Source organism: Silene latifolia, chromosome Y, assembly GCF_048544455.1.
Source record: "Silene latifolia isolate original U9 population chromosome Y, ASM4854445v1, whole genome shotgun sequence".
Taxonomy (NCBI): domain Eukaryota; kingdom Viridiplantae; phylum Streptophyta; class Magnoliopsida; order Caryophyllales; family Caryophyllaceae; genus Silene; species Silene latifolia.
In genome coordinates this window covers 484,506,748-484,527,125 of record NC_133538.1, presented here as the reverse complement: position 1 = coordinate 484,527,125, position 20,378 = coordinate 484,506,748, and the positions used below count along the sequence as shown (strand labels likewise).

The 20,378-nt window shown below is 36.9% G+C and overlaps 1 long non-coding RNA gene across 1 annotated transcript; it reads left to right on the top strand.

Moving 5' to 3' along the window:
• Positions 1-14,055: 14,055 nt before the first annotated feature.
• Positions 14,056-15,340, top strand: LOC141627306 (uncharacterized). Its single transcript, XR_012536872.1, has 3 exons — positions 14,056-14,254; positions 14,964-15,026; positions 15,151-15,340. It is a non-coding gene; the product is annotated as an uncharacterized LOC141627306 (long non-coding RNA).
• Positions 15,341-20,378: the final 5,038 nt, after the last annotated feature.

Sequence of the window (20,378 nt, the reverse complement as noted above, 5' to 3'; positions counted from 1 at the left end):
GTGCTGAATCTTACAAAGTAACCTGTAGGATACAGCAGCTTCCTGTTCAGCACTGAGCAAAGTAAGATCAGTGGGATTAGCATGCATTTGACATTGGATTTCCTTCAAGAGAGCTTTAGCCACACCCACAGATTTCTCAACATCAGAAAACCCATTCCTTTTCAACAGCTTTAAAGGACATTTTAGATTCCTCAGTTTAGTCACCAGCCTGTACATCAGAGTTCCAGAAATAGAAGTACTCCAGGAGGCTTGTACAATATTTTTGTAATAAGGGTCAAGACTCCACATATTATAATATCTGAAATGTGATTTCCTCTTCTTCCCACTAATTCTCCTGTAACATACACAAGGATTGTGATCAAATAATCCCTCAGGTAGGAAGTGACTATAGGTATCAGGATATAACACCATCCAGTCATCATTCACCATGAACCTATCAATCCTTGAGAAACCTCTAGATGCAGGGACTTGTTTATTGTTCCAGGTAAAAAAAAGCTCCTTGTCCCTTAATATCCATAAGACCACAAAAATCCACACAAGCCCTGAACTCAGCAATGTCAGCCCAGACTCCCTCCCTTCCAATTCTTTCATTAAAGTGCAAGACATTATTAAAATCACCACAGACTCCCCATGGTCCTTGATAATTGCTTTTCATATCCTTCAAATGATTCCAGAGCTCCATTCTCTCCCCATCATCATTGGATCCATAAACAACAGAGAGCATAAAAATGTCACCAGAGTTAACTTCAGTGACCTGAACAGTAATGACCTGAGCATTCTTAGCAATAAGAGTAACTCTAAAAACTTGAGGATCCCAGATAACCCATACACGACCACCATGATGAAATTCATTATTGTTAATACCCTCCTAATGAGGTCCTAACCTACCTAAAACCATATCAAAATCCTGAGTTTTAATTTTAGTCTCAACAAGCCCACAAAGACCAATATTATTATGAAAAAGAAATTTCCTAACATCTAATTGCTTATTGGCCCCATTTATTCCTCTCACATTCCAACACCCCACCATATCCATTCGACATTAACCCAGGTGGTTCCTCCAGTCTCCCTTTTAATGACCCATCACTACTAGGACTTGTGAGGGCAGCAACATAGGTTTTTGCAGGTGATACATTGACAGAGCCACCATGCTCCTACCTGGAAATTTGCTGAACAACAGAAACTGGAACAACCACATCTGAGTTTTGATAAGTAGGACCACCAAAAGGAACTTCAGCATTTGTTGGAACTACTGCAGAACCCTTATTCCTCTGAACAGGCCTCCAAACCTGTTGTGGAGGTTTAGAAGGTTTAGTCACAGGAGCATGCACCTTTTTCTTCTTTCACATATCAGAAGTGTGTCCAATACCTTTACAAAGCCCACACAAAGAAGGTTTCCATTCATACTCAACCAAGATACTTAGTTCTCTTCCCATCTCATCCTTAAAGTAGAGTTTATCAGGCAAATTTTGCCCAATTTCATCGTCAACCAATAGACGAGCATACCCTAGCCTGGTTTTATCCTCTGTAGCACCATCACGCTTAAGAAATTTACCAATTAAACCAGCTAATTTCTCAAGGCAGTTCTTACTCCAGAACTTCAGGGGTAAGCCACAAAGGCGCAGCCAGGTAGGGACAAACTTGACTTTCTCTTTTAGCAAACTACATTCCTCAGTCGATGGTTTGACAACCAAGGGCTTGTTGTCAAACATGGGAAAACCTTGCTGGAGAACTAGGGATTGACATTCCTTAGTAAGGAAACGCACAATGAAGACACCATTAGGAAGGAAGGAGATTTTATCAATTTTATACGCAACCCATATCTTTCTGACAAAACCCTCTAACAGTTCCCATGGTGGATTTCCCCCCAAAACATAACAAACGACTGCTGTATCCCAGAATTGCAGTTCAGACTCAACATCTTCCTTAGGAAATTGTAACATGGGTACAGCCGTAGATGAAGCTTTCTTAGGAGATTTGGATTTCTTACCTGTAACTTCCGTCCATTCAGTAGAGTGCTCGACATCCTCCGGTGTAGGGACTTCCTCCTCAACTAAATTATCAACATCCTCCTGTGTAAGATCTTCCTCCTCGACTATATTGTCAAGATCCAACACCGGAATGCCAACAATTTCATTAACATCTCTCGTCTTATGAGCATCAGCAGATGTAGGAATAACAGGTGAAGATGACGACGAAGGATCCATATCCAATCGCAGATCAGAACAATTAGAGAATGAAAGGAGAAGCTTTGCTTTAGATTTAGTTTTAGTATTTTTTAATTGGGATTTTTTACGATTGATTTTCCTTGCCATTGTGCAAGTTAAAACCCTAGAAAAACTAGAGAGAAGTCAGAGCTTTCTCTCTCTAACCCCATTTTTTTGTGTCCAGAAGTCAGAACAATTAATTCACAACATTTTGCAATTATAATTAATCAATCATTCCAAATTCAATTGTTTCATAAACAACAATTAATTTTAGTAATAAAATCTTTAATTACTAAAGTGAATCTTATTTAATCAAATTACATTAAGATATTTATTCTTACTCACAAATTGTTCAATTTTAAGGAATTGATTAACTTGTATCGATATACAATTAATCAACTTATCTATTAAGGGAATTGTCCTATAGGTGTGACCTTAAGGGATCAACTGATCACCACCGTCAAACGACAGTAAGGTCAAACTCTAGTTAGCCAATCATTACTGATTAATGTTGATCAGTTGATTATATAAATGAATCATCCCTTACATATTCTTATCTTGAGATTTAAACGTGTGATCACACTATTAGTGAGGACACATACTCTAACAATCTCCCACTTGTCCGAGACAAGTGTGCGTCACCAATTCTCTGTCCTATTACAATCTCCAATTCAATGCAAGGTATCTTATAGGTCATACTTGCATTTGATCATAACTTGACTGATTTCCTCGATCTGGAGAGTAATTGTCTGACCGGAATTATCTACCGTATATACCTTCCGAGCGTGGCCACGCTGTAACACCCGCGAATTTCCCATTTTGAGATATAAAATTTATTTAACCGTTTAATTAATTTATTTTATATATTAAAATTATTTAATTTAATAATTCATTTTTAAGCACGAATTTTATAAAAAGAATATTCTAAAACTTAATTTATATAAATATAAAAAATACGTATTTTAGTCAGACAATAATAATAGTGACAATAATGATATTAGTTTCCGTCTTAAGTTAATATAGACTCAAAACATTATTCCGACTAGCTTAGACCGTCACATTTCCTTCTAGCAAAGATCGTCGCATTTCTCTTATAAAACTATTTCAATTCGGACCAACCCGATTCCGACGACACACTCTCTTACCCTCTAACTTAATAATTATTATTATTATTATTATTATTATTATTATTATTATTATTATTATTATTATTATTATTATTATTATTATTATTATTATTATTATTATTATTATTATTATAATTATTATTATTATTATTATTATCTACCGCCCCCACCCCCCCAAACTTCACATCCCCTTCTTTGTTTTCACGCAGCAAAGCAAACAACAACAATGGAACAATCCCCATTTTCATCTCGACCTTAAAACCTCAGATCCCGCCTCTATTCTCGACCAAATTCGATAAATTTTACACCAATAGCTTCCTCATCTCGTCCTCCTCCTCTCAGATGTAAGAAAGAGCCGGACTTTCTTCATGTTTCTTTTCGTCCGTCTTTCAAAGGATGCGGTTTTCGAGCTTTTCTGTACCATTTTTGGGTTTAAGATCATCCTTGGGCGATTCCTTGGACTTTCAGAGATCAAAAACAGGTAACGGTGATAGGTTACTCGACAAAATTGTCGAAATTCCGTCTCTATGTCGTTTTTCATGCCTTTGTATGTTAAAGATTGGTTCTTTATACTTTTTCTCATTTGTATGGTAATTTCCGTCTTAATCTCGCCTTAAAAGTTTTAGAAAGACTCGGTTACACAATGATGAAACATACAAGAACTACGTACTGCAGCGCGATTTCGATACGGGTTATAACTAGTTTCCTACTGCTAAACGGGTTTCGGCAGCTTTTTCATCTACAAACCAGGTCGGCTTGCCCCATCTTGTATCAATTTGTCCACTCTGCAATAAGAATGAAACAGTGAGTATTGAGTAGCGTTTCATTGGAAAGTTTTTTTCTCTAGAATGGTGCTAGGCTAGCTAGAAAAAGTATTTCTGGAAGTCCGCTTTCATGCTGAACCACTTGCTTTTGGTTTTGTCATGTTACACCAGAACATTGCAATAGAGTTGGTTGGTGAATTTGGTGATCAACAAGGTCTAAGAAGTGAAAGTGTTGCTTTTTCTACGGAGTTGACATTACCTTCGTGTTTGTGGTACTGTTTTGGGACGGGAATAGGGTGTGCGTTGTGCTGTTTGGGACTGTTTTAAGATGGGAAAGGGTGGTGCTCTTAGTTGCTTTACTCGGTCTATCTTTGGGCAGCCATGTTAGTGCTACCTTGGGCAGCGTGAGAGGCGTTCGGAAACCCGTGATTGACACGATTTTTGGGTGATTCACCCGATTTGGTACCCCTTTGTTTTCCCTCCTCCCTTTGTTCAAATTTTGTTTGTTTTACATTTGGGCTTGCACATATATTTTGTGTTATTGTGTTATTGGGCCGCACTTATAGTTTGGGTACTTTGGTGTCAAGTTTGCTTTATTTGATTTATTTAAATCCCGACGCGTGTTTAATATTACGTAATTCGTTAAATATCATTCATTATTATATTCTTCTCACATGATTTATAATTATGAAACACATTTATTAATTATTCCATTTGTCAATGAAATGACATGTTTCCATTTTCATATGAGTCCAATATAATTATTCATGTCTTGTGAGTGTTAAATGATTTATCTTACATTTGAGTCGTTTATAATTGAATGCTTGTTTTGCTCATTATAAATGGTCCGTTACTATTTATTTATGTTCTTAATCAAATGACAAGTAGTGAAGAAATGGATTACTTATTTACATTCATGAATATAATTTGGCATGAAATGTCTTATTTAGATTATCATCGGCTAATTTCATTATTAGTCTCATTCCAAGTTGATTCGTATCGCTTGGTTGAGTCGTATTCGTATGATATATTTTTACGCCTTACTTGTGCCGTTCTGCCAAGTATTGGTTTACGCCGCTCTCGTGCCATTCTGCCGGGAGTTGGTTGATTTATGTTTTTCCCGCCTCTTTCGGACTGTTCTGCCGATTGCGGGTTAGCTCATATCGTATTCGGGTGATAATGCCTTTATGCTATACCGTATTGCTTGACTTATCTTTACGCCTCTTTCGGACTGTTCTGCCGATGGTGGGTTTAGCTCATATTTTCCGCCTCTTTCGGACTGTTCTGCCGATTGTGGGTTCTCGACTTCCGTTTTGTCGATCGAGTTATGGATGCGGACTGTTCTGCCGCATGTCGAATCGGGAACCGTTCTGTCCCGAGAGTCTGGCCAGATTCAGACTAGGACTGAGTCTTGGGAGTACCATTGTCGTCCTACCAGGGGAATTATATATTGATATATGAGTAGTAAAGGTCTTGCTTGGTTATAGATATTGGTATTTGTCTGTTGTTTGTCTTGGTCCTATCGGACACTAGGGGTGAGCTATAGGCCCTCTAGTTGCGATATGATCGTCGGGATTGATGTTCCCATCCGTTCTTATGGTGAGATGCAAGACATAAGTATGAATGTGACATTAGTAGCCACGTCCCGTATAATATCTGCCAAGTGGTTTTCCAAATAATGGCTACCATTTTCTATTCTTGTAAATTGCATTGAATGATCCCTTCCTTAACTGCTTCACATGATTCGGATTCTAACCTCACATCTATGTTGTATTTCCTTGAAATGCGTGCTTTGGTATAGATTGCCGTATTCTTGCCTTTCATATTATTTAATTGTCTCACATGAGTAGTTTAACCGTTATCATGCCAATGTTGATCTATCTTGTCCCATCTCATTTAATTACCATGTTTAAACATAAACTTGATATCCATATTTCTATAAGAGTCTTACATGACTTACCTGTTTTAGTTCCTTGTTATGTTCGTTTTGACATTTTGTGGCTGGGAGAACCTTGAGTTACTCCCCACTGACTGTGGCGTTCATGTTTACATGAATGACAAGTATTAGTGATGCATTCATGGGGTGAAGACATGTGTGAGCTAGCGAGCACTTCGGCCTAGTAGTTGGTTTATTAGGATTGTTTGGACCTACCTTTTATTGTATTGTCATTCGAGGGATATATTTTCCCTCACCTCGACTATCACGTTTGTATAATTTAAACCTTCTTTCCGCATTCCTTATTTATGTTTTGGATTTTAATGAACCCGCGCTTTAAATTTTAAAAGTTTTAAAAATTTCCTAATTTCCGCTTGAATTTATAAGTTATGTTTTCCGTTTTATCGCGGGGTGTCACAGTTGGTATCAGAGCCTATGTTGCTCCCGACGCACACACGTGTACCCCAAACTTAAATGTAAACTTGACCTTAAATAATGAATGAGAGATGGGTAGACTTAAGGACCTAAGGTGGTAGTCTGTAGTGTGTTTGCTCTTTGTTAGGTCCTAACATGTTTGTTGATTGTCATTTAATAATTGTTATGCCGTGGATCAATGACCGTGAACTTACCTACACGAGGATCAAGATTTGGTGCTTATTGCCGGGGATTGAAGAATTGTTCAACCTTTGAAGAATGCTTCTACTTCCTCAGAGATATTTCTCTTTCTTTGTATACCTTGCCTTACTCTTTATCTCTTGGTGTTTATCCTTCTTCTAAACTCTCTTTTGTTTTACTTTGAAAACAACTCTTGTATCTCTCACCTTGTCCTTTGTCCCTTGCTTATCCTCCCTTAACGCCTTTTTGAATAGTTCTCTTTCTTTTGTGAGATATTAATTTTGGCTGGATAATTTGGCTTTGTGGAGTTTATTTGTGATTGACCCATAACCCTTAGTTTTGAGAGGTTGTGATGTTAGAAAGACTAGATAGTGTGATGTGACATGCTTAGTGATTCTTATACCTAGTTCCTTGAATATAATTGATCGGTGGAATTCTGTGTGTTAAGTGTGACTTGCCTATGATACTAAGGTTATGGAACTTCGCCATGTTGTTTATACTTGGAAGTTTGAGTTGAGCTCGAGGTTAGCATAGTCGGTATACTTTGTGAGTGTTGCGATGGTTACATAGAAACCTTGTTAGGTGAGAGTTGCAGCTAGTTTTGAAATCTCTTTTGGGTATCCACTTTGCGGTAATGAGGATTAGTCACCAGAGTTCTTGAGAGGTGATTATAAGTTAGGACCGATAGATGTTGAGCTGAGATGAGCCAGATGTTTTGGGTGGTTGTCTCGTAACTTAGAAAATGTCACCATCTATGCTTTAGGTCTCGAGAGTATAACAAGATCTCTTTGGGATGATAGAATGTGCAAAAGAATTTTTGAATTTGGAGTTTGATTAAAGGTTGTGCCATTCAGAGGAACATAGTTGACACTAGTGGGATAGGAGTATAACTTTGTTAGAAGCCTTGAACCTTGATCTTGTGGAAGTTGTTTGTAGATGTTTGAGGATTTGGAATGGTGAAATCGCACTTATGGTGAAGTACCTTGTTACATGGAATAACTTAGGATGAGATAACGTAAATGATTTGAGGAAATCCTTGGTAGTGATGTGGTTATAAATTTTATTGTTAGGAAGTTTTTGGAACCGTTTAGGATGATGTTGTTGTTTGAGGTTTGAGTACCTGGCGTTTCCTTGTTGTCTAATTCCTTTCTTCTTTGACCATAAGTGTTACCATTCATACCTCTATTTCTCGCTTCATCATGCTCCTCTTTTAAGTTTGAAACTCGTAACCTATGAAACTCTATCTTTGACATCCTTGTTGACCTTACTTCAATTCTTACCAGAGGAAATTCATCATAGCTCTTTTGTTAGTTAAGTTTGGATTCTCTTAGTGTACTTGTTTTTATGATGTCTAAGTTACCGTCATTTTTGTACAACTTCTAATCTTTCAAGCTAACAGTTTTGATTCGTTGTTAAAAGTTGATGTTACTTTTGCAAAAACCTTGCCTATTTTAAAAAAAAAATTGAAAATGAAAATTTGATGTAGTTCCCTATTTATTCCATGAGTATAAACTCATTTATCATGATTTTAATTGCTAAACCCGAGATTTCTTTAAAGTTTATCCAATTTCTGTTAATTTTGATCTATTTATGATTTCTTTGTCAAAGTTTAATATTACATTTTCAGGAATTTGATTCCCTTTTTAGTTTAAAAGTGAAACCTTTACCCCTATTTTGGTTTTTGTAAAAGAAAATTTGAGTAAATTTCCTTTTTCTTTTGATTTTAACGTTGATCGGATGTTAGAACTCGTTATTAGAGACGTTTAATAACTTGTTCTACGCTTGTCGGCGAATGATTTTTGTTTTAAATGTGTCTTTGGCTTGGAAAGTTTGCGTTCTTGTGTGCACGACAAGAGCAATTTCGTTCCATGGATGAGACTTATACTTTTGAAAACTCTTTATTAATATTTTGAAAACATTTTGATTTTTGATTTATACCAATGATTTACCTTTCGATCGAGTTCTGTCGGAAAATTTTATTTGAAACTTTTGAAAGAATTTTGATTCTTACGATAAGTAACCTTTTAAATGTTTTGGTTACCGATTCCAAAATTCCAGTTTTATTTTATATAACCTTTGATTTCTACTTTCAAGTTTCGAGGACGAAACTTTTTAAAAGATGGGGTGATTGTAACACCCGCGAATTTCCCATTTTGAGATATAAAATTTATTTAACCGTTTAATTAATTTATTTTATATTTTAAAATTATTTAATTTAATAATTCATTTTTAAGCACGAATTTTATAAAAAGAATATTCTAAAACTTAATTTATATAAATATAAAAAATACGTATTTTAGTCAGACAATAATAATAGTGACAATAATGATATTAGTTTCCGTCTTAAGTTAATATAGACTCAAAACATTATTCCGACTAGCTTAGACCGTCACATTTCCTTCTAGCAAAGATCGTCGCATTTCTCTTATAAAACTATTTCAATTCGGACCAACCCGATTCCGACGACACACTCTCTTACCCTCTAACTTAATTATTATTATTATTATTATTATTATTATTATTATTATTATTATTATTATTATTATTATTATTATTATTATTATTATTATTATTATTATTATTATTATTATTATTATTATTATTATTATTATTATTATTATTATTATTATTATTATTATTATTATTATTATTATTATTATTATTATTATTATTATTATTATTATTATTATTATTATTATTATTATTATTATTATTATTATTATCTACCGTCCCCACCCCCCCAAACTTCACATCCCCTTCTTTGTTTTCACGCAGCAAAGCAAACAACAACAATGGAACAATCCCCATTTTCATCTCGACCTTAAAACCTCAGATCCCGCCTCTATTCTCGACCAAATTCGATAAATTTTACACCAATAGCTTCCTCATCTCGTCCTCCTCCTCTGTATGTAAGAAAGAGCCGGACTTTCTTCATGTTTCTTTTCGTTCGTCTTTCAAAGGATGCGGTTTTCGAGCTTTTCTGTACCATTTTTGGGTTTAAGATCATCCTTGGGCGATTCCTTGGACTTTCAGAGATCAAAAACAGGTAACGGTGATAGGTTACTCGACAAAATTGTCGAAATTCCGTCTCTATGTCGTTTTTCATGCCTTTGTATGTTAAAGATTGGTTCTTTATACTTTTTCTCATTTGTATGGTAATTTCCGTCTTAATCTCGCCTTAAAAGTTTTAGAAAGACTCGGTTACACAATGATGAAACATACAAGAACTACGTACTGCAGCGCGATTTCGATACGGGTTATAACTAGTTTCCTACTGCTAAACGGGTTTCGGCAGCTTTTTCATCTACAAACCAGGTCGGCTTGCCCCATCTTGTATCAATTTGTCCACTCTGCAATAAGAATGAAACAGTGAGTATTGAGTAGCGTTTCATTGGAAAGTTTTTTTCTCTAGAATGGTGCTAGGCTAGCTAGAAAAAGTATTTCTGGAAGTCTGCTTTCATGCTGAACCACTTGCTTTTGGTTTTGTCATGTTACACCAGAACATTGCAATAGAGTTGGTTGGTGAATTTGGTGATCAACAAGGTCTAAGAAGTGAAAGTGTTGCTTTTTCTACGGAGTTGACATTACCTTCGTGTTTGTGGTACTGTTTTGGGACGGGAATAGGGTGTGCGTTGTGCTGTTTGGGACTGTTTTAAGATGGGAAAGGGTGGTGCTCTTAGTTGCTTTACTCGGTCTATCTTTGGGCAGCCATGTTAGTGCTACCTTGGGCAGCGTGAGAGGCGTTCGGAAACCCGTGATTGACACGATTTTTGGGTGATTCACCCGATTTGGTACCCCTTTGTTTTCCCTCCTCCCTTTGTTCAAATTTTGTTTGTTTTACATTTGGGCTTGCACATATATTTTGTGTTATTGTGTTATTGGGCTGCACTTATAGTTTGGGTACTTTGGTGTCAAGTTTGCTTTATTTGATTTATTTAAATCCCGACGCGTGTTTAATATTACGTAATTCGTTAAATATCATTCATTATTATATTCTTCTCACATGATTTATAATTATGAAATACATTTATTAATTATTCCATTTGTCTATGAAATGACATGTTTCCATTTTCATATGAGTCCAATATAATTATTCATGCCTTCTGAGTGTTAAATGGTTTATCTTACATTTGAGTCGTTTATAATTGAATGCTTGTTTTGCTCATTATAAATGGTCTGTTACTATTTATTTATGTTCTTAATCAAATGACAAGTAGTGAAGAAATGGATTACTTATTTACATTCATGAATATAATGTGGCATGAAATGTCTTATTTAGATTATCATCGGCTAATTTCATTATTAGTCTCATTCCAAGTTGATTCGTATCGCTTGGTTGAGTCGTATTCGTATGATATATTTTTACGCCTTACTTGTGCCGTTCTGCCAAGTATTGGTTTACGCCGCTCTCGTGCCATTCTGCCGGGAGTTGGTTGATTTATGTTTTTCCCGCCTCTTTCGGACTGTTCTGCCGATTGCGGGTTAGCTCATATCGTATTCGGGTGATAATTCCTTTATGCTATACCGTATTGCTTGACTTATCTTTACGCCTCTTTCGGACTGTTCTGCCGATGGTGGGTTTAGCTCATATTTTCCGCCTCTTTCGGACTGTTCTGCCGATTGTGGGTTCTCGACTTCCGTTCTGTCGATCGAGTCTTGGATGCGGACTGTTCTGCCGCATGTCGAATCGGGAACCGTTCTGTCCCGAGAGTCTGACCAGATTTAGACTAGGACTGAGTCTTGGGAGTACCATTGTCGTCCTACCAGGGGAATTATATATTGATATATGAGTAGTAAAGGTCTTGCTTGGTTATAGATATTGGTATTTGTCTGTTGTTTGTTATTTGTCTTGGTCCTATCGGACACTAGGGGTGATCTATAGGCCCTCTAGTTGCGATATGATCGTCGGGATTGATGTTACCATCCGTTCTTATGGTGAGATGCAAGCCATAAGTATGAATGTGACATTAGTAGCCACGTCCCGTATAATATCTGCCAAGTGGTTTTCCAAATAATGGCTACCATTTTCTATTCTTGTAAATTGCATTGAATGATCCCTTCCTTAACTGCTTCACATGATTCGGATTCTAACCTCACATCTATGTTGTATTTCCTTGAAATGCGTGCTTTGGTATAGATTGCCGTATTCTTGCCTTTCATATTATTTAATTGTCTCACATGAGTAGTTTAACCATTATCATGCCTATGTTCATCTATCTTGTCCCATCTCATTTAATTACCATGTTTAAACATAAACTTGATATCCATATTTCTATAAGAGTCTTACATGACTTACCTGTTTTAGTTCCTTGTTATGTTCGTTTTGACATTTTGTGGCTGGGAGAACCTTGAGTTACTCCCCACTGACTGTGGCGTTCACGTTTACATGAATGACAGGTATTAGTGATGCATTCATGGGGTGAAGACATGTGTGAGCTAGCGAGCACTTCGGCCTAGTAGTTGGTTTATTAGGATTGTTTGGACCTACCTTTTATTGTATTGTCATTCGAGGGATATATTTTCCCTCACCTCGACTATCACGTTTGTATAATTTAAACCTTCTTTCCGCATTCCTTATTTATGTTTTGGATTTTAATGAACCCGCGCTTTAAATTTTAAAAGTTTTAAAAATTTCCTAATTTCCGCTTGAATTTATAAGTTATGTTTTCCGTTTTATCGCGGGGTGTCACACACGCATTTTCAGTTCACTACTCCTCGAGTGACCCTGAGATTTTAAACAACCCTCACTAGTAGAAAAAGTAGAATAGGCTAGAAGAAAAGGCTACGGTTCCTGTTATTAACCGTAGCCTTTTATAAACGGCTACGGTTGTTAATAAACAGCCGAAGCCGTAACTTTGGGTCAAAGGAAAAGGGTACGGTTCCATTTAAAAATCGAAGCCTAATATGAAGAAAAGGCTACGGTTATTGTGAACCGTTGCCTATAGTTCTTACATACGGAGTAATAAATACGGCCTATTAGCATAACACTCACTGCATCTCTAAATCAAACTTCACATGCCCATTTTTGATATCACCTTGACATCCATTTCTGTACATCCTCTTCCATTAATCAAACCCTTCATTTCTACTTTCAGATTCCTCTTCTTCCTCCGTCTAATTTACCCCAATTTCTCTCATTTTTCTGGTATTTTAAAACAATCTTATCACGATTCCGTTTTCTAGGGTTTTAACGATGTGGAAGCAGTGGAACTGACCAACCCGATGGTGGTGTAACCTTTGGTGCCGCCAGGTTCTGCGATCTCTTTCACTTTATTTGCGATTTTTTGCAGTTTGACGGTGAAATTGAAAGAAAAAGAAAGGAAATTGGAATTGATATTTCTCGATTGTTCCAATTGCTTATGATTTCTGATCCGCAAAGGTAATTGCTTTTCTGATTTCTATCAAATTATGTTAGTTTTGTTTGATTTTTACCTTTTAGGGTTTATGTTGAACGGATTGTCATTTATAGACTGATCTCTTATGTTAGGTTGCTTGAAAGGCTTTGTATTTGTAGTGGGATTGAAATTATTGCTTTGTTGTTGCTTGCGATTATTTCCCATAATCGTCCCACCCCAAACAGATTTGGGACTTTCAGGTACAATTTTTATCTAGCTTTTCGATTTGGCCACACATCTGATGCATACTCTCCTTTCTTGTATCTAGCCTCACTTTTTTTAATAGAATCGCTTATCCATTGATGATAGATAACAATAACTTAGCAAATTATAGAATATGAGGCTGTGTCTTCAATTTTGACACTCTTATTAGCTACTTTGTACAAGTATATAATATTGTTCAATGACGAATAATTTTTTATCTCAGTTAAGTTTTCAAATTGAGATTCAGCCTCGTTGTTCTTGTTTCTTTTATGAAACAAACTATCACTCTCATTACCTTATTTGTACAGAGTACATGATTTGGGTATTTGACCCTTTGTCGAACAATATTTGTATAGTTTATAAGACAATTTAATTTTCTAAAAGTTGAGTGCTATTACAGTTGTTATATTTCCTCACATTTCATGTATGTCTTTTTGAAGAGTCTGGGGTGTATATTGTGTATCCATACTTGTTTGATGCATTCGTTTCATGTCTTACTGATTGACAAGTTTCAAAATATAAATGTTTTCAAGTGGCTGATTTTATTCTTTTTTTAAGTCAATTTCAATACAAACTTGCAAGTGATGGCTTTGGATTTCTAGCTAAAGTGGTTTTGGGTTGAGAAGCATTCATAAGTTATTAAGTTACTCTGATTCTATCAAGGATCAATAAGAATAGGGATCGTGTAGCTAAAGTTTGTAATTTCATAGCTTGGTTTAATATGAATTTGCCAATGCTACTCCGTAGTAGTTTCTTACTTTCATATAGTAGATCTCGTAGAATTAGACGTTCCATTAAGAGATTATATTATCTATATGATTCTGTCCTTTTCCGTGACTTATGATTATTGCGAGATTTGCTAATATGAACGCTTTCTTGTTGCAGTGACAGTTTCTTGTAGAACCAACCATTCCGATGATGGTAACTAATTATCGAAATTGGGTTATTGAGCTACTGAAAGAGTATCCTCCAGCATATCCATGGATCTCGCGCACTTCAGAACTAGGTACCGTCAATATTATCCTCCGAATTAATGGCCGTGTTAGGGTCTTCATGATTGTGGAATTAGGTTCATTTCGAACTTGTCTTGGTCAATGAGCATTAGGGACCAAGTTATGATGCTAGACTTAGAAATAGATGGCGATAATAAACACTTGATAGTGAATGAGTTAATCAGCAAGCTAACATTTGCTAGACGTAGCAAATAGACGACGATAATAAACACTTGATAGTGAGTGAGTTAATCGGGCCAATATTTGCTACACCATGTTAATGAATTTAACATTGCTTTCCGTATCTGCAGTATTAACATACTTTAGGCTTGGTCAAGTATTGCCTTATCTCTGAGATGAAATATAGCTTGCTTGTACAGTTTGTTATACATCACAGTCGTTGATTTTTAATGCATATTAGTTCTGTGCACTTTGAGAGCGAATTCAGTCTGTCATAAGGTTTATAAATTTTGTTGGGATATAGGTCATTTGTAGCAAGTGACTGCGGCACGTATATTTGAATTGTTTCTTCTATCTATGGCATGGCCTTATTATGGTTCCGTAAGTGTTGTTTTCAAGCATCTGAACCTACCACTACCATAAATTTTGGCATCTTATATAATTATGATATGGAATTTTTCCTTTTCTGAAACATTCATTAGTCAATGACATAATTCTTAGGCTCTTGAAGGGCTCTTATTTATTCTCTATCTGGTGTGATAGGGGACAAAGGGATGTTCGATGCTGCCAGGTTTCAAGCCTAAGTGTACATTAATCATACATAAGGTAACATTAGCTGTATAATGCACCAGATTCTGTTTCTAGATAAACCAAGTGTTCTGTAGGGTTAAAAGTGTTTAAAATGAGTGTTAAATAGTCCTGTTGTTTTACTTATGCTGTGAATGTTTAGGTGTGGGATGATGCAATCATTGACACAGCCTTGAAACGATACTATGGTTCAAATTTGACAAGCCTGATAGAAGCAATCAAGAGAAATATGACAGTAAGCTTCTTGCCTTTCTAGTATACTTAAGCCTTCATCGTCTAAATGTTTCTTTCCATTAATCTTCATAAAATGTGAACCATAATGTTTACTTGTAGTTTAGTAGTACAGAACTTGTACCCCGTATAAAATATACTTCTTGATTTAATTACCGAATAAGCTTTAAGATGATAAGATCATAATGTGCTGCTGAATTGAGATGTATTTATATTAACATATACTCGTCTTTGATAGTTAACGATTCCTTGTCATTAAGCTGCATGGATTAGGGGTTTGGTGAGAGGAAATATGATGCATTTCTGAATGTGTCTTCTAGCAGAACTTACACTTCTAAAACTTTGAAATTTAGACAATCAGTTTTGCAATATATCATTATCTTGACGTCTTTTTTTAAACTGGTTGTTTTAATTTCCTTACGCATTTAACCACTGGTATGTTTATGGGCGAGCAGAAAGCTTTGCATATGGACATAATATCAAGTCTTCATGATTAAATTTGGCAGGCCGGGAAACATGTGATGTATAAAATCAAGTCTAATGATGCTACTTGGATCATGGAGAATATCGAGGGCTTCAGTTGTCCGAGTAGAATATGATTATTTATTTTGTTTAACTTTGTATATTAATGTTGATTTGCAATGGCAATTGTAAGTTAAACATTGTAATTAATTATTATCTTTATAAAAAGTTTACATTCACCATAAAAAATATATTGGAAATAATTTTTTTTTTTAGAATTTTAATTGAGAAACGGCAACGGTTGTTAAAAAGGCCGTAGCCTTTTATCAACTTATGGCTACGGTTCCCAGATATAACCGAAGCCAAAAGTCACTTTAGGCTACGGTTCCTAACCGTAGCCGTAAGTACTTGATCTAAGGCAACGCCCCGATTTACTACGGTCGAGGGACCGTAGCCTAAAGCCTTTTTTAACCGTAGCCAAAAGCCATTTCTGTACTAGTGCCTGGTAATGGGGTGGACAATTCGTATCGCACCATTCCCTTCATATAGCCACAGTTCATCATGACCCAAAATATACTCATTTGACTTCAGCTACGACAGTCTTAGAGTATAAATCAAAGCCAATCAAAAACTTGTGCCAACTTGGGAGAATAGTCTCTAGTCAAAAGAATTGACTCATAAGAATACTATAGTAGCTCTTGCCACGACCACGCTATATGAATTTCCAGAACTCTATAAGCGGTCACTACCTGAAAAAGTGTCTCATTGAGTCTATCTATGTGATCAACTAGTCATCCCACATGACCCAATGGCAATTGAACTTGCAATCAATCGCATCACACTCTAGTTACTTCGAGACATCACTTCCTATAAGTAACTAGGAGCGAATCTTATGTCAATCCAAATCCCTTTAATAGTGTTCAACATTGTCTCAACAACCTATTTGGATATAACAAAGTGATAAATAAATGAGTTTTCATAAAGAAACTCAAACGATAAATGCGATTAGCATATATAAACAAAAAACAAAGTTTTTCATTTTATATCTTATAATCTAATACAAACTTGTCATGCGTTTCAGACCCATAGAAATAATATGTTGGTCATGCCTAGCCTGCGATAAAGGCTTGGTTAAAGGATCAGCGATGTTATCATCTGTCCCAACCTTACAAATCGTTATTTCCTTCCTTTCGATGAAATCTATAATTACATGAAATTTTCTAAGTACGTTTCTAGACTTGGGCTCTTTAGCTTGAAAGATAGCCCCACTATTATTACAGAAGATCGTGACAGGATCTTTGGCAGTAAGAACTATCCTTAGCCCCTCCAAAACTTGCCTAATCCACACGACTTCCTTGGCAGCTTCAGATGCTGCAATGTACTCAGCCTCCGTCGTAGAATCCGCAATGACCGACTCTTTGAAGCTCCTCCAGCTAACCACCCCACCATTAATCATGAAAACAAAGCCAGCCTGTGATTTCAAATCATCCCTATCAGTTTGAAAGCTCGAGTTAGTGTAACCCTTCACACTTAGCTAGGAATCTCCTCCAAACACCAAGAAGAAATCCTTAGTTCTTCTCATGTACTTAAGGCAATTCCGCTTCAATTCTTCCATCTCCATAAATGCACACTACGAGGACTGAAAAAGGAATGATAGCGCTACTTTCGGATCCGTTCCTGCAAATAAAGCAAAGCGAACCAAAGTAGACTATTAGGGGCATTTCATAGCTCAACACTACGAGAATTACATAGAAATACGTGCAATAAAGGCTCAAAAAGACTATATGAAATGCACGTATCAAATCTCCCCAAACAGAACCATTACTCGTCTTCGAGTAAACTAAATGCAAACTAATTGAACGGAATAGAAACCTCAGAGCTAGCTACAAATTGTCCACTTAAACCAATTTAATGTAAACAAAATGACACTTATAGCTACAACAGTTAAATGCAAACTAGTTGTATGATATTTATAAATAAGCTGAACTGTCGACCTTGGAAGATCTTTAAAAATGGACTCTCACGGGTCACTCTTCTCTCATGAGGCAAAGGCTAAGCATATGAATGTAAGAGAAGAAGAAAAATAGTCGCTCACCTATACTACGCCCACATAAAAAAATCTATCACAGCCGAGGGCTTACAAAAAGATGGTTAAGTGAGGTATTGGATAAGAAAAGGCAAAACATTTATTAGATTGCGAGGTAATAGTCAAGCTAGCTACCTGACTAAACCATACGAACCAATATCCGATTCTTAATCCATCAAAAATCAAGCACGGTGCCTTTAAATTGGCACAACAACTCACTAACCAAAAATATACTCTACATAAGATAGAAATAATGCATAGCAGAAAAACCGTTTCATCAATTTTTTCATCAATTTTTCTTTTCTTTATTTTTCTTTCTCACGATTTTTTCTTTTATGTTCTCTTATTTTTTTTCATTTCCAACTTCATTTTTTCTCATTCTCCTTCTTTCTTTCATAAATTACCAACTCCAAATCAATACAAAACGAGTCAAACATGGATCAATAGACAAAATACTGCATAAACACACTAAACTAGCTTGACAGGCAGCCTAAATTTGGATGTAGTTAAGGGTCAAAAGGCAAATTTGGCTAATGTGGAGTTAAATGGGTAAAAATGAAAGAAAAGGGAAATGTAAGCGCCTTCCTGCATGTAACACCAACCACTAACCAGAATGTATGTAGGTAAAAAATAATTGAATTTCATATACGTGCAAATTAATGAACATGTTATGCAAGGAGTATACTACTCTCAATTTCTACATGAACTGGTCATAAATGACACCTGTTATAAGGCTCTAACACTTAGAAATTATAAGTAGTTTGCCAAAATTATCAGGTCAAGTCTAATTGTTCAGCTATATTTTTAACATTAACTTGTAGATTATGCAAATGAAAAGGCTAATAAGATGACAGTTTGTTGCAAGGCTGGAGTGAAATGACAAATTATAATGCAATTTCATCATTGAAATCTACCGTTCCGACTCAACCTATATGCAAAAATAAACGTGAAATATTTTTTGAGTTTTTCGAATTTTATGTATTTTTTAATTTTTTTGAAAATAAAATACGATGCAAATGGAAATGCAATAAACGTGAATGCAAAAACAGTTGCAAATGCAGACTCAAAGGATGAATTACCCTCCCCAAACCAAAATGGACAACGCCCTCCTTGTCCTCCAGCATACACCAGCAGAAAAATGGGGGGTGGGAGAAATACAACCAATATGTAAAGAAATGAAATAAATGAAATGGAGATGAAAAAAAAATAAAAGAAGAAAATATTTGTATACGAACTTCCCCAAACCATCCAGAAAACTGGGAAATAAGTAGACCAGTAGCTACTCGTCAGCCTCCTCCTCGTCAACCACCGTAAAGGTGGGGTCCTCCTTTTCCTCTCCTATCCTCCTCTAATGTCCTCTAGCAGTAAGGTCAGCTATGCACCTCTCCTCCCCCGCAGCAGCGTCCTCCTCGCTAGCAGGCTGGGGGTACCCCTCCGCCGGGAACCGATAGAAAGAAGGGTGTGGCCAACCGTCAGGAATAAGACGCCCTCTCATCATGTGGTACTCATATAGAGGGAATAAGGCAAGTGCCTGATCCTCCTCTATACGAGCCACTCTCCTGCACATCTGCAATAAAAGCGCATCACGACGCCCTTGGTCCATGGCCTCGGGCGCCTCAAAAGTGGGACGAGCAACAAAATTAGCCGAAAAAACCGACTAAGGGACAGAGGGTGTATGAGTAGGGGTAGGTATAGGCGTGGGCGTGGACGTGGACGTGGACGTGGACGTGGACGTCAGCGTCTACCTAGACTATGTAGGTGTGGACCCCTCTCCAGTCTCCCTAACAGCAGTGGGAGGCCTCTTCCGCTTCTTAGAAGTTAGAGGAGAAAGGTGAAGGAGGTAAGAAGGTGGAGGTGGTGGTAACCTACCCGACACAATAGTCAAGGGTAAAAGACGGGGTAGGTCAGGTGAAGGTAAAGTCACGGACGTGGATCCGCCAACCTTCCACGTCTGTTGGTCTTTTCCTAACCAATGCATGGCAATCATGGCCTGAGTGTCGATGGAAACATCCTTATCTAAATGCCTAAGACCACGGGAAAAGTCGGGAAAAAGGCCACGGGCAATGCGAGTCACCAGCCCGCCACAAGTAATCGTGCCCGACGCTTTCTGCTCGACAACGTTAAATTGTTGAGCCGTCAAGTAATAAATGTTAAGAACAAAAGGGTCAGCGCAATCAATGTTCAGGAGACCCACTAAAATGGAGAGCTTGACATTGTTAACGTTATTGGGCTCGTGGCGTCCAAAAATCGTTTCTCTTAGCGGACAGAGAAAGTAACAGGCTGGGGGAAGGTGGACGTGAGCAACCCGTTGATGACTGAAGGGAGTCTGTGAAAGTGTGGGCCAAAGTGTAGATACCTCATTTCTGCACCTCCCACAAAGCACCCGGTGATGATTGGACCGCATGTTTGGTACACGGAACGATTTGTGACAATTCGTAAGTTTATCGTCAAGTGATCGCTCAAACACTTGTGTCTACCTCATAGTCCTCATCTACGCGCCGATACGGTCGTTTTGGCAGTAATTAGAGTACATTTGGATTCCGGGTCAAAAACCGTCTTCATTTTCTAATAACCGTTTAAAATGCCGAGTC